Genomic DNA, 6060 nt, shown 5'->3' with positions numbered 1-6060 from the left:
GACTCAAATTAATTCAGTAACTACCTCTCGCTTCACAAATTCGTTATTGCAAGAAGTAGTATTTCGGCATCACAATCTGTGTAAATAGAAGAACTATGGAAATATAACCATACCTGAGTAAGTAATAGAATTATATATACTCATTAGTGCACTCCAAAATGTGGAATTTCTTTGGGATGCGATAAAGGTATGTCGAGCTAAATGTACAATTATTCAGAAAAGTTCATATTGGTTGTGTTAAGTGTAGTGTAGTGTCAGCTCTAGACGATATCTGCCTGATATCGTTGCCTCCTCACTATCATTAGGGTAGACGATGGACGGCGTATCTTCAGAAAAGCGTAAAGCAGACCCCATCTCATCTGATAGCGACGATAGCACATCACGTTCAAAAGTTAAGGTTCCAGCAAGGGGATATGCTTCTATATCCACCCCTCCTGAACATCGAACCTTCCGACCGGCTAACAATAGAAATTCCACGGCCCCATGCGCCCAACCGGCCAGTAATGGTGATGATAAAAATACTTCAACCCAGACCAAGGTAAACACACCTCAACAGTCCACTCCTGGAGGTAGAACCGATCTTCAGATCATAATATCCGGGCAGGATAGACGTATGACCCGCTATCATCCCACGCTGGTAAACAGGGCTCTGCACTCCCTTATAGGCAGTTACGACGAAATAAACCCCTTACCGTCCGGAGACATTGCTATAAAATGCCACAATCAAAGGCAGGTAAAACTAATATTAGAATGTAGCCACATCAAGGACACCGTCACACAAACCAGCATACCAATCAAGGCTTCGATTCGTGATTATCGTAAACCGTGCGCTTCCCGATGTGTTATAAAGGGCCTTTGACATATCGGATTCCGAACTGTTAGAGGAGTTGAACTCTTTCCAGGTCACGTTCACGAAGCGACCTAAAAGTAGGTCTGATAAGGATCTTGTGGCTAGCATGACAGTTCTACTAGGTTTCGATTCCGAGCAGACTCCGTCGTATGTTACCTTCGGGTATTTGCGCTTCAAAACACATACTTACAATCCGCCTCCAACAAGGTGCTATAATTGTAATCGGTACGGACATACAGCGAAAGCATGTAGAGGTAAACACAGTTGCACAAAATGCGCGGTGGTCGAGACCACAAATACGAATCTTGTCCCAATGATAAGAATGCCTTAATTGCCATCAATCGCACAGCGCCGCATACGCAGGATGTCCGACGTATAGAGAAGAGGCCAAGATTCAGGTCGTGAAAGAACGCCCGAACATTACATACGACGAAGCTAGAACTTTCATTCGCATGCAACCAGCAACACCAAATATTCAATGTGAAAACAGTACAGTCTCGCACGCACACAAGGCCGCCTCTACCCCAAATAGTAAGAAAGTTCGCGGCCCCGCAGCGCGTCCACCACAAAACGATGGCGATCTTAGACATCTTCAATGTGGAAATATGTCACCATCTCCACAGGTGTCATTGAACCCCGTGAGCACTGTACCTAGAAGCAATGATAATGAAGTACCGAAAATCGAGACCGTACAACTGCTAGCAATGATTGCACAAATTGTTCAGCTAACAATATCTGCATCCAAGTGTGGAAACACTGATATATTCAACATAGTGGCTAAAGTGTCCAGTAGCTATTTAGGGCACGAGATCTCCCCTACCGCGCTCCAGGGTTCATCAAATTTGGTGGACCAATATCAGCAGGAAAAAGATACTGGCAGCCATGACGCATAAACAACTCGCCGTGCTACAATGGAATTGCCGCGGAATTTACCGCAAACTATACGAGTTCAAAAACTTCCTGACATCCCTTGATCATAAACCGGACGTTATAGTACTTCAGGAGAACCATCTTATTGCTATATACACGCCTAAATTAAAAGGATACAAACTATTTAGAAGGGACAATACCGTCCATAAATGTGGTCTCACAACATTCGTCTCCGAAGCGCTGAGCTCAACCGAGGACCCATCTATAACGTCGCAATGTTTCGAACTACTTTGTGTAAAAGTTGGGACCGCGGCGATATTCAACGTCTACGTGTCTCCCGACTGTCGACTAGAAACGAATGATTTGTCATTTCTCGAATGCCTACCATCTCGCAGTGTCGTATGAGGAGATTTCAACGCCCACCATTGGTCGTGGAGTCATACAAACAACCAGCGTGGTAGCCGTCTTTACGAAGCTATAGACAGAAACAACGTCGTTGCAGTAAACACCTCTCAACCAACCAGGATCAATCTGTCCGTAAACGCCGAGCATCGATGGTCACTCATCGATATGACGCTTGCTTCACCAAGTATCGCCCACAAATGCCGCACTACGGTCTCACCACACCTTTTAGGAAGCGACCACTTCGTAGTTCTCACCTACTGTAATGTAGGTCAAAACCGAAGTGAAACCAGACCAACAAAGTGGTGCCTGCAACGAGCAAATTGGTCTCTAAATCGGTGGACAACATGATAGGTGAATCTAGATCGGGTGATGTGGAACAACTTAACAGTGAGATTACAAATTATCTGAAAATGGCAGCAAAAATTTCAATACATCGTTCGCGCGCTTCTACTAAGATACCAGTCCCATGGTGGAACGAAGACGGTGCCCGCGCAGTAGGCTACGCAGCAAAAAAGCCGCATTTCAAAAAATGAAGAGAACGTTTGCCATGACGGAGGTGATAAATTTCAAGAAAATGCGATCAGAATGCCGCAAAGTCATATTATCAGCCAAACGAAAATGCTGGGAGGCTTTCTGTGATTCGGTAAATCAGAAAACCAGCTCTTCTAGGATTTGGAAAACAATTGCAGCCATGTCCGGTTCCACGTCACATCGAACCATGCCGACGATACACTCAACAGTTACGATGACGACAAATCTAAAGCACAAATTTTCTTATCAGTGTTTTCCGGCGTCTCTAGTAATCATAATTGCTCCGCAACATTCCAATCTAATCAGTCGGAGTTCATGAGGAGCAATGACATCATTCCAGGATTCGAAAGTGGTAACGAACTTGCAATCAACATGCCTTTCAGCGTCGCCGAACTACGTTCTGCGGTACACAGCCGTGGGGACTCGTGCCCTAGAGAGGATTCGATATGCTACGCCATGCTGAAGAACTTGTCTCGCTTTGCCACGTCGCGGCTACTGAATCTGTTCAATAAATCCTGGATAAAAGGGCAGATTCCTCGTGATTGGAAACACTCTATCGTTATTCCGATACTGAAGCCTGGAAAGGATACGTCGAATCTAACATCTTACCGTCCAATATCGCTTACGAGCCATCTGTCGAAAGTATTCGAAGTAATGATTGCCCGCAGATTGCGTTGGTTCATAGAATCACAAAGTCTTCTCCATCATTCTCAATCTGGTTTCTGGAAAGGACGTAGCACCCTCGATCACATTATGCGAATGCATGATAAAGCTTACAAAGCGATAAATAACCAGCGTTCAACAGTGGCCGTGTTTTTAGATTTCGAGCGCGCGTATGACATGGTGTGGCGTAGCGGATTATTGCACAAGCTTTCGCAACTTGGCATTAGAGGTAGAATGTTGAAGTGGATAGCAAACTTTCTCAACGGCCGAACCTTCCAGGTTAGAGTAGGTGTCTCATTATCGGACACCAGCCACCTAGAAAACGGAATTCCACAAGGTAGTGTTCTTAGTCCTTTGCTTTTCACTGTCATGCTCAACGACTTACCACCTTTGATACCAGTAGTGAGGTTTGGTCAAATTGGTACCGTCCAATCAGAGAGCGCCACGTCATCCTAATTGCCACGCCCATTTTCATACCCTAAGGGTACATTCATCTGCTACGTCATCTGTGCCACATCATCATCAAGCGCCACGCCTATAGTGCCACATCATCCATCCATTGCTATATCATCGCTGCATTGATTGCCGCATCTTGATACTTTTCTCAGATATTGTATTATGTGTATTTAGGACTAATATCATCCATCCATATTTTTTAAACCTGATTTTATGTGTACAAGTTACGGTTTCTGCAGTTTCCACATTTTCCGACTTATGATTGCCGCGTCAAAACTTACATTGGCACTTTACTCAGTCTCCTTGAAATAGCATTGTATAGTGTACGAGTTCATTTTATTTCGAAAAAAGAGCATATTAATGATATCGTTGATCGTTATTGCATCGATTCACTAGCTGAAATCCTCCAGATCGGTTGATGTTTCGAGGTACACCGCTTTGCTGCCGTCCGACACTGCGATCCGAGTTCTTGCGTTCGATCTGACCGTTTTGTTTGATGTAGCGATCACTGGCTTGTAGTATATACGATACGAGCGGAAGGTTGGGATTATGAACAACTACGCTAGGCGAATAGATGACGAATTCATCAGCTCGCAGTATAACCGCTACCTGTATAATGTTTGCATGTCGAGTATAAGGGTATTTAACTCGGCACTAAAATGCCAGCGGAATAGCCGCAGGGACCCGGTTCTCGTTGCTATAATTAAACGAACACCTTCGCTGCAGGTACGCGATCACCGACGTTATAATGATAGGGACAAATTAGCAGCATGAAAGCGAGTCTAATGAATATAACGACAGACAACAAGTTAGTTGAAAAGTAAAACTAATCGTGACCGATGCAAGACGGCGTGAAACAACGCTTTCGCTCGATTCTTGTAGTGACCACAATTCATACGATTCAGTCCTTTTCATGTCACTAGAATAAGGGTGATTAAACCGACAGTGAAACGCCGCTTCACAATTGCAAGTTAGTGTAATGCAAATTTTACCCCTTCAAGGGTTATAAAAGTATGGACGGCAAAAGGTATAATTTTGGGTCGACATGGTGCCTTAGCTATCTATCAATAGGTATGTAATATTTGTTGAAATAGTTGCTATTGATCATAGACCAAGCTTGCTTTCAGAGCTGGAAACTAAACGTTGATCTATTTTCAATCACTATATTTTTCATTAATCTAAACTTCGCAGTTACGCTTTCTACAGTTTACACATTTTACGACTTATTTTCTTTAGAGCCATACAAGTGATCCCCAATGTCGGGGCTATGGAAACAAATCAAGCATGCGTACGTAAATCTTGAGCTTAGATCACCGAGACTCTTGTATGCAACTAACATTGCAGACAACCATTCGACAATATTCAACTAGCATTAATGCCATCGATATAGTGCATCATGTACAGCGACACGCTGATCAATTCAAATTCAACAATGGGATCCCCCGCACAATCATGAAGCCCGATTTGCGTTGAATATTAACGATACCAACAAATCGGAAGATCTCTTTTCCCTCTACATCTATGATAGAGGTACCATTCCATTGACTACGAATAACTTGAGATTCTGTGGGATTGAAATCGCAATCAAATAATATGAGAGTATCTTTTCCAGCTTTCAGAACTTGGACAATCGTATCAGGACTATATCGCAACACCGCAGTATGTGTGCGCGCAAAACGATACACAGTTATTTTTAGTGCCATCCGTACGACTTATGTTCAACTTGCAGTGCAACTGATGATTTATTTGCGACCGATGCATTAATGACTTTAATACTATGTACTTTAAATTATCCACACCTATGAGTCGAAATGTTGTTAAGTAACTCATGTTTTCAGCATAACCTAAAAGCAAAGTGGACGAATTTCCATGTTGATCAAATACCCCAAACACTGCTTGCTTTCATAGTTAGTAATTAAGCGCATCACAGAATTTACCCAAAAAAGTCGGTAGGCCTACTCCGAAAATTTTGTAAAGTAGAGCTTTTGGCGTTGGACTTAAGTTCAAATGAACAAGTGTTCACGTAGGTTCGAGGTCTGAATGAGTCTTTTAAAGCATATAGAAACGAAAAAACTAATCTAAAAAATTTACGAAGTTTGGATGCGGCATATTTGGGTTTTTTAAAAATCATTTATACCCACGATTCGAAATATTGTTAACTAACTTATGTTTTCGACATAAGATAAGCGTGAAGTGTACAAATTTCGATGTTGCGCAAATACCACAAACTTTGCTTGCTTTCAGAGCTGACAACTAAATGCAAGACAGACTTTACGCAAAAAACT

Source organism: Botryllus schlosseri, chromosome 6 (assembly GCF_051294905.1).
Source record: "Botryllus schlosseri isolate E-star chromosome 6, Bs_hap1, whole genome shotgun sequence".
Lineage (NCBI taxonomy): Eukaryota > Metazoa > Chordata > Ascidiacea > Stolidobranchia > Styelidae > Botryllus > Botryllus schlosseri.
Note: the sequence above shows the minus strand (reverse complement) of the source record.